This window comes from Anastrepha ludens, chromosome 3 (genome assembly GCF_028408465.1).
Source record: "Anastrepha ludens isolate Willacy chromosome 3, idAnaLude1.1, whole genome shotgun sequence".
Lineage (NCBI taxonomy): Eukaryota > Metazoa > Arthropoda > Insecta > Diptera > Tephritidae > Anastrepha > Anastrepha ludens.
Genome location: NC_071499.1, coordinates 101536771 through 101547219, shown reverse-complemented (window position 1 = coordinate 101547219; position 10449 = coordinate 101536771).

Here is a 10449-nt window from a genome sequence, read left to right as displayed (position 1 = left end):
ATCTTGGAGGCCACGCCACAGGTCCACGGCGCGAGATAATGCGCTCACCAAAAGTTTCCTTCAATAAATCGATTGTTGCGTTGGCTGTACGGCATGTAGCGCCGTCTTGTTGGAACCAAAGGTCGTCCACATCAACATCGTCCAATTCAGGCACGAAAAAGTCATTAATCATGGCTCTATAGCGCTCTCCATTGACTGTAACATTATGGCCGGCTTCATTTTTAAAGAAATATGGACCAATGATTCCCTCTGCCCATAGAGCACACCAAACAGTGACTTTTTGAGGATGTAACGGCGTCTCAGCAATGGCTTGTGGATTATGTTCACTCCAAATGCGACAATTTTGCTTATTGACATACCCATTCAACCAAAAGTGAGCTTAATCGCTGAACAAAATTTTCTTGTGAAAATCGGGATCGGTGGCCATCTCGTTTTGGGCCCATTCACCGAACGTGCGACGCGCTTGATGGCCGTTCGGCTTCAATTCTTGCACGAGTTGGATTTTGTAAGCCCGCAAGCCAAGATCCTTCCGCAAAATCTTCCACAAAGTGGATGGGCACATCTCCAATTGCTGCGCGCGATGCCGGATGGACTCATTCGGGTCTTCTTCGATACTCTGCTCCACAGCAGCAATAGTGTCTTCGGTGCGCACTGTACGACGTCTCTGAGGATGCGTATTATCCACTAGAGCAAACGTGGTGCGAAACCGATCCATGGTTAATCGAATTAATGACTCTGATGGAAGTAGTGCCAACTTGAAAACCTAACCTCTAAAAAAAACACGCTGTACCTCATCCTCCATGCAACTGACGCAAAAAGGGCTCGAAGTAATGCCCAGTTTCACAGCATATATACCTCACAGCCAATTTCCTGTAAGGTACTTACGAAATTCGAGAGCTGAGATTTTGTTAATCTCTGGACATATCTCAAGCGCCTCCGATTCACTCGTGGCCTGAAAGATTTCGCGACCTTATAAGTGTGTGTAATTCCCAGCGATCGCTGAGTCAAATGAACTACATTCCTCTCGTTTCGAGAGGTAACTACCTAACAGGTCCGTGTCTAGTAATTTTTTGGAGTTTGCTAACTTAAAAAAAATTGATCAAATTGCTAAAGTTCGTGAGCCATACCATTTTCCGCAATATTGTAAAGACCTATAAAATGGTGTTCTACATTAGGACGTTATTATCGTTAAGATATTGGCGGTATTTAATTAATTTCTTAAAAGTTTTCCACTATGCGGGTTGTGGTAGCCATCTAGTGAAATTATAGATCTTATTTTCTTCTACGAATAGTAGCAGAAATAAACATCAGAATCATACGGATATATGATATTATGTGGTAACAATGTTGCAGTTATTTCTCTGGCTGGGTGGGCTCAAATTCAGCATTGTTGTTCGCAACGTTCCCCGGCAGCTATTTTGCATTCATACATTTAGGGCTTTGTTAGCGGTTTGAGTTCTACTAATTGTTTTGTGGCATTTCCCATGCTGATTATAATATGAAAAGGCTTTTGTTGCATGAAAATACAGCATGAGATAGAGTGGCAATGTTAAATACTCGTGGCTTTGAATGTAATTTTTAGTTGCATAATTGTCCGTTAATTATAAAGCAATGAAACTTTATCTTCCCTGGAGTGTTAAATGTGTATGCCGCCTAAGTGTTGTGCCACCATTGCGGTTATTACACGCAATTTTGTCATTTTGATGCATTTTATGCCACTTGAGTTGCTTTATTGGCACTCGGCTAACTTACTATGGTCTTTGAGCGACCAAAATTGAGATACTGAAAAAATAAGTAAATGAAGAGGTGAATAATTTCGAACAGAATTTTATATGGTATGCCCGGTTTTTGGTGAACTGAGTGCGGAGTTGATGCATATGATGACTATCTCTCTTATATTAAAATCGATATTAGATACATAAGACTATTGCGTTTTATTAGTATTAATAACATTTTCACTTAAAACGAATGATATTGGCTGCTCTGAAGATCCACTAGCACAGATAATGCAGAAGCTGAGTGAGCAAATGAATTTTAATAAATCACTGGAAAGACACTTATCTAAACTTGGGATGTAGTTATCACAATCTAACTATCTCTAAAATTCTAAAAATACTTCTATGGAACTCGAACGGTCTACTAAAGCACAAAAATGACCTGGAGATTACACTCAATTCGGAGAATGCGGATGGGCTGTATGATATCTCAAATACATTTGCAATCATACATAAAAGTTCAAAACCAATCAAGCTATCATGTTTTGTTTTCTAAGTAAACACTCTGCAATTGATCAGGTATACAGGACCATGCACAAAAGAGAAAAAGCACTCGAAAGCAAAAAGTATGTTCTGGCGTATTCCTCGATGTGCAAAAACACTTAGTAAAGTTTGTCACACTGGTTTGCTCACTAAACTAAAATTAATACTTCCTAAACTACATATACTACGAAATTTTGGAGTCGTACTTATCAGATCGCTACTTTCGAACCAAACAAGAGATGCTTATTTAAGTCTTCGACAAATAAAGGCAGGAATACCTCAAGGCAGCGTTCTTGGGCCTCTTTTTTTTTTTTTTTTTTTTTTGTCGGGACAACTAGCAAGTGCAGCATTCAGACATTAATTAAGTACATTGTACTATACTTGGATTCCCTTTTAATTTTCTTTAAATCTACCCGATCTCCGAAGAAATCTGAGTAGATCTTGTGGTGCCAAGGAGCCAAGATGGTCGCTTCTTAACACATCAGTGCCAAAGACCCCAAACCTGATTCAAGCGAAGGCGGGCCAGACACACAGGAAGTGCTCCGCCGTCTCATCTTCCTCTTCACAAGCGAGGCAGAGTACACTGTCTGAGATGCCCAACCTTTCATTGTGCTTCGCCCACAGAAAGTGGCCCGTCATCAGTCCAACCAGCTGTCTGCACTCCCCTCTGCTTAATGACAGAAGGGTTTGCGACAGTCGATCGGACGTGACAGGTAAGATCAATTCAGTTCATCTGCAGCCTCTCTCAGCCTGCCAAGCTCGCTTTGCTAACCGTGGCTTTGATGGCCGCAGAAGGGAGTGGCAAAACGGGCTCTGGCCCAAAGAAGTTGGCCTCAGAGCCCATCTTCGCTAAGGAGTCAGAGGTCTCGTTACCCGCGATACACACGTGTCCCGGGACCCATGTTAGCATCAGGCTATTATGTCTACCGACTTAGTTCAGCCTGGATTTACAGGACTTGACTACCCCTGATGTGCTTGGAGGGCTGTCTAAGGCCATAAGCGCACCTTGGCTGTCGCTGCAGACACATATAGATCTGGCTCTCCACCTTGGGGCTCTACTGTACCTTATCTTCACACATGACCTACCGTCTGACCCTAATTACTTCACAGGAATGTTTGCAGATGACATTGCACTGATTGCAGTTGGTGAACTAAAATAGAATCGATAGCAACATTACAAATCGCTTTAAAACCAGTGGACTAAAAAGGTAAAATTAAACTAAACCAAACAAAATCTGTACACGTAGTTTTCACAATATACAACATATACCACATACATACGTAGATGACCAACAGGTAACATTCTCAAACTCCACGAAGTAATACCTATGTATGATACTTGATTGTAAACTTTGATAGAAAGAACGTGTGAAGAAAAAGGTGGAACAATTGGAAATCAAACTCAAAAACATGCAATGGCTCATATAAAAAAAAATCTAAGATCAGTATGTTGATATGGTGCGCAGCTGAGGGGTGTGCCAGTCAAAGTACGAAAAACCAAATTCAACAGTTCCGAAATAAGTTCCTTAGGTGCATTGTCAAGGCACCATCACCATGGTACTGCAGAAGTTCCGACATTGAGGGCGACCTTAAAATAAACTCCGTAAACACTGAAATCGCAAAAATTGCAGTAGCCCATAAAAAAGGACTAATAAACCACCTCAATGAGCAGGCATATAATCCAATTGAAACCGGCGTATTGATACGAAGCCTCAGACCACTAAACCTAGCGATCCCATACCTCCATGCTTTATGTTGTGTAGAGTGAAAATTGTATAAAGTTGTCATATTTAAGTTCCTTGTTAGTCATTTGTAAATATTTATGAACTAGTCGCAAGAACACAAAAAGTTATAATTAGTAATTTACTGGAATGTATATAAAATCTTTTAGTAAATTAAATTATTTTATTAAATTAAAAAGGAACTGTTTGAAACTTTAAAAAGGCAAAAGTTAACATAGTACTTGGCTTCAATTTTTGGCAACGTACTTCTTGATGTGGTAGGTTGGGTGAAGAGAGGAAGGGAGAACCATTGTAACGAGTTCTAGAGGCAATAAACGATGTCTTTGCTCGTATATACAAGAAGAAATCGACACGAAGCAAATGCGATGTCGATTTTTCTTTGCCTAATCACTGAGCAAGAGTACTGTAAACATACATACCTATATAAATGAATGTATATATACATGTATAGGCGGCCGCCGTAGCCAAATGGGTTGGTACGCGACTACCATTCAGAATTCACAGAGAGAACGTCGGTTCGAATCTCGGTGAAAACACCAAAATTAAGAAAAACATTTTTCAAATAGCGGTCGCCCCTCGGCAGGCAATGGCAAACCTCCGAGTGTATTTGTGCTATGAAAAAGCTCCTTATAAAAATATCTGCCGTACGGAATCGGCTTGAAACTGTAGGCCCTTTATTTGTGAGACAACATCAAGGCGCACACCACAAATATGAGGAGGAGCTCGGCCAAACACCCAAAAAGGGTGCACGCGCCAATTACATATATATCTATATGTATACATGTATGTACTCTGTGGGCAAAAACTAAGGTGAATTTGGTTGTAAAATAAAAAATCTTTATTTGTTCTTGTAAATCAATTTCATCCGCTTCAAATAAACCCCTCTGGATGAAATACACTTATGCCAAGGATTTTTCCAATCCCCGAAACATGCCAAATAGTCCATTTCCGGTATAGCCATCAGCACCTTCTTCGATTCAGCTTTTATCTCCTCAATCGACTCGAAACGGGTTCCCCGGAGTGGTCTCTTGAGTTTTGGGAATAGCCAGAAGTCACACGGAGCCGAATCAGGCGAATACGGTGGTTGCGAAACGATATTATTAACAGTTTGGCCAGGTGGAAGGAATTCATAGAGCACCACACCACGAAAATCGAAAAAAACTGTCATCATGACCTTTATTTTTGAACCACTTTGACGTGCTCTTTTCGGTCTGGCCTCGACGTTAGCACGATATTCGCTTGATTGGTTGATTGTTTCAGGGTCGTAAGCATTAATCCAAGTCTCATCTCCTGTAATGATGCATTTGAGCTTGTCCTGATAGTCTGAAAGCATTGTTTCACACACATCAACCCGACGACTCTTTTCCAAGAAATTGAGAGTTTTCGGTACCAAATGAGATTTGACTTTTCGTATGCCCAAATGGTCTTTCAAAATGGTTTTCACAGATTCTTCTGATATTCCGATCATATCAGTAAGGTCTTTAACAGTCAACCGACGGTTTTTGAGCACTAACTCCTTCACTTTATTGACGTGTTGGTCATCTGTTGACGTCGATGGTCGTCCGGAGCGCTCCAAGTCATCAACACGTTCTCGACCCTCTTTGCAGTCTTTGTACCACTTATAAACATTTTTCTGTGACATGGTCGAATCACCAAATGCCTTCCGCAACATGCTAAACGTTTCCGCAGCCGAAATTTCATTCCGCAAACAAAATTTGATGGCACTTCTCTGCTCAATCAAATCAGACATTGTAAAAATCGAAAAATGCACTCTCGGTCACATGAAAGTTGGCCCAGATGTTAATAACAGTGCTGCCAACTCATGAAAAAAATAACTAGAGCGAAATTTTATTTACTTTTTGCCCACAGTAGTAAATGCTGACTTTGAAGTATTAGAAAGCAATTCAAATTTCTTTAGGCAGTTAGATAAAGATTATGCGATTACGCTTTTAGATAAAATTGGCTATCACGGTTGAACTAAGATACAATGAAAAGTTAGATCTTATAGATCCAACATTATCTTAACATATTTCGGCGATGTTGCGCTTGTATTTTTATTAGTATTTTTTGCCAGAGAGAAATCTTCACTCTAAATCAGTGCTGTCCATCCCATACATCAATTGATCACACGTATTCTTACTCTCTATCGTTCAGTCGTTTGCAAACCAGCAACGAATAAACACCAAGTTTGTCCGCGACGCTTAGTGTATGCAATACAATGCCCTGTGAGAATTTTTTTATGCTAGAATTTCCTACTGGGCTGCTCCCATTCTCTCGTTCTCACTTATACACTCACATTTTTCGTTCTGGACAGCACTGCTCTAAATGCTGTTTTGCATTTGTCAGAAGAGGTATTGAAGGGTAAAGTTCAAATATTTTGCATTATGACAAAATTTCTTAATCAAGATCGGCTTGAGAATAAATTTTCTGTAATACGTCAAAAAGAGGGATATAATACTAATCCTTGTTTGCTAAAATAAACAACACTATTGCGAAGTTGATGACTCAAAAACTTATGCAGTCATCACTTTCTGGAAATTGTGAAATCGTTAAAGGAGATCGGTCATTCTAGTCGGTCCAATGCGGAAGTAAAATTGTTATCATACTGAGCATTCGACAGAGTATGGCATGTGGGACTTCTATACAAAATTAAAAAACTCCTGCCAGCACATTTCTATTTGATCCTTAAATCCTATCTGAGTGAAAGGCACTTTTATGTTAGACACCGAGATGCGTCTTCAGAAATATATAATATTAGCGCTGGTGTGCCCCAGGGTAGTGTGTTGGGCCCCGTCCTATTCACAATATTTACTTCCGACATGCCAATAACAGAAGAAGTGGAAGTGGCTACTTACGCTGACGATACAGCCTTCATAGCTTCTAGCGATTCACCTGCAACAGCATCCTCTTTGCTGCAAAACCAATTAAATATATTAGAAATTTGGCTTGATAAATGGAGGATCAAAGTTAACTCCGACAAGTCTACCCATGTCACCTTTACGTTAAGAAAAGATAACTGCCCTAGAATATTTTTAAATAATGCTGTAATACCAATGAATACCAAGGTAACATATTTAGGAATGCATTTAGATTGACGCCTTACTTGGAAATCCCATATTAAGGCCAAACAAGAGCAGCTTAAAAATAAAACCAAGCGATTGCACTGGCTGCTTGGTCGTAAATCTCAGCTTAGTTTTGAAAACAAAATAAGACTATATAAAGCTATTTTAAAGCCTGTATGGACCGACGGTATACAGCTTTGGGGAACTGCTAGCAAATCGAATATAGAAATCCTGCAACGCTACCAATCAAAAACTTTGCGTGCACTTGTTAACGCCCCTTGGTTTGTCACAAATGAAGCAATACACAAGGATTAGATATCCCATTTGTAAAGAGTGAAATTCCAAACTTTTCTAACAGATATCTTGCACGGCTGTCAAACCATGTAAATACGAATGCTATATGCTTATTAGACTCAAGTAATGAAACAATACGACTGAAGCGTAATCATATCTTAGACTTGCCATTTCTCTAATTTTGCTGAATTAAATTATTTATTCAACACTAAATAAAAAACAAAATACATAAGTTCCTATATGAAGATAAGCAACTCATTAGTACAATTGAAATTTAATACATTTAAGATCAAATATTAGAACAAATATCGTAATTTTATAAGTAGTATTGCATTTGTGCAAATACTACCGCTGCTATTAGATTATAAGACCTAATTTGCTGAATATCATTATATTAAGATAGATTGCAAATAAAATACTTACAAAACAAAAAAAAAAATACTGAGCATAACTGTTCCTTCTAAAGAAACAAAATGTTTACTATGATTACAACACTAACCATATATGCATGGGAGCATTTTGTACAATCATCTGTAAAAAAGAAATACTATTCAGGTTTGGTGAAAAGATTTAATGGTGTGGCCGATACTAGACCCTTATTCGGCTCTCGGCGAATTTGATAGAATCGGCCGTTGAGCTGACGTAGTAGGAGCTACGAATCGGTTTGTTTACGAAAAAACTAAGAATGTGTTAGTGATATACGAACAAAATTAACATAATGTCACTTCGTTGCCGTCTGAACAACTAGTGATTGGACGAGTGTGTGAATATGAAAAGAAATCAACACAGTCTCACTCATGTTGCTTTGTTGCTAATAAACAACAACTGATTGGACGAGTGTGTGAATGCAAATGACCGTGCAGATCGGCTGGCAAATCACTCCCCAGAAAATTTGATTGTGACTCTATGTTACTATGGTTCAACCATTGAGTAAGTAATAAGTATTACGAGTTCTAATTGGCGAGAACCATGTCTTTGTTCGTATACACAAATATGATGCGACACGAAGCAAGTGCGTAGTCGACATGGTGGAAAGAATAATGAGGTGGCGCCTATCGTGGTCCCGTTACTTTGCGCTCAGCGAATTTGACAACTAGTTACGTGATTTTAGCTCCAGTATGGCCAGATTACCATTTTCGTAACTTGATTTAGCTTTTTTTTTTTTGTTATTTTTATTATTTTGTGTCTCGGAGTTTTAGTTCTTTCTTCATGACATTTTTTTAGTTGTTCTAATTAAAATGTCATGTTTATAATTTTGTAAAATATACATTTTTTAATAATTATTTAAATAATTCACTCAGTTTTATTTAGCTTTACTTTTTTTAACATCTGGTGGCATTGCCCGCGAGTGCAGGTGTTGTTGGTGTTCTTCTGCTTTCGGCAGTCAAATCTCTCTCTCGCTACTGCAGTGTTGCCTAGCTTTGGATATAAAAACGTATTAAAATGCCCATTCAAAGAAAATAACCCAACACATTTTTATTGAATCACTTAAAGAACTTTGTATGCGTGACAAATTGTCTTTAAAATGTGCGTTTTCTTAAATAAATGTGTTATGCTTATGTATAATTTAATTTATGAGTTTTTTTGTTAAGCGAGACTCTTTTATTAGGGGACGACTTTTTTGCTATATTTGAAGTTATGTAACTAGATAAGGTACTCTTTTTGTTAAAATGTCAGGATGGTTTCTTTAGTATTTTCTGGTATTTTGTTGTTTATTTTTGCAATGAATATAACTCTTAATGTCCTATGTCTCACTAAGGATTGATGACCGGAAGAAACGATTACACCTCTATGGTTTTAATTCGCATTCAATAAATATTCAAAGGCTTTTTAAAATGTGTAAAAAGGTTTTCAATCTTAAGAAGAGTTGAGAGAGGTTTGTTTGTGATCACAAATATGTGCACGCATAAGTCTATTTGCATACATATGTTTATAATATTTAATTAAATTAAAGTTAAATGTTTTAAAATGTCTATAGGAATAGTAACTGAGCACCGATCCACGGACTGAGTACACTGCCGCCGCCATCCATCCAGTGGCATCATCCGTTCAAGGCACTTCTCCTGGCGCAACTCCATTAGCACTATTAAAATCCACATTCACACATTGTTCAATCTTATCAGTGGCTGCGCAACAATATTAGACACTATAAAATGTGTAGATCCACGACTTGGTTGAACAACTTAATATGATTTGCAAAGTATTTAAGATTTACCCACCATTTTTTCAAAATACTAAATTTTATAAGAATCAACTAATTTTCATTAGCACTAAAATCTTCTCAGAGTGACCTTTTATAACATTCTTGCTTTAATAATACAGTTTTTTTTAACTTACAGTTTCGGTAGCTTTAAACTAAACGCAAAAAGAAACAAACACAAAACTTCAAAATTTTCGCATTTTCGGTATAAAAAAGCACTAAATTGATTGCGAAGAGCAAATGGTTGGCAATACTGCACAACTCAGCAAACGTGACGTCACGTACGCTCTGATGGGCGCAATCTTGTTTCTATCATTCTTGCGTAGTCGATTTGTCTTTGCACTGAGCAAGCGTACGGTAAACATACATTCATACGTACAGATGTTCATAGGCGCAGAAGAAGCAGCCTGCGGAGCGCAATGGCGGTCACTAATGGTGCTCACACTCACCAACGTAAACGTACGTTCCGTGTCAGCTGACACGAAAACCTTATGAGAGCCCCATGTAAATTAAAAATCACCACCGTTCCGTTCCGTATAATCGTAGATCGTTGACGTGGATAAATATAAAATTTTGGATTGTTCCGTAAAAACGTGTCAGCTGATTGCTCTCTTACCACACAGTATTGCCAAACAGTAGATTTCGAAATCATTTTTAAAATCTTCTTAGAAAAATTAAAATTTTTATTAAAATAACTTAAAAACAAATGTGAATAATGTTAATTATAGATAAATGAACTATTTGTATTTGTTGTTTTTTTGGCTTTGGTTTATTAAACAATGAACAACTGATAACGCTGATGTGTGAATGCAAAAATATCAATGGCAACATTGTGTAGATTCCACGAAACACAAACACACACAAACCGATGTATTGTGTAAATAAGTAGCCCA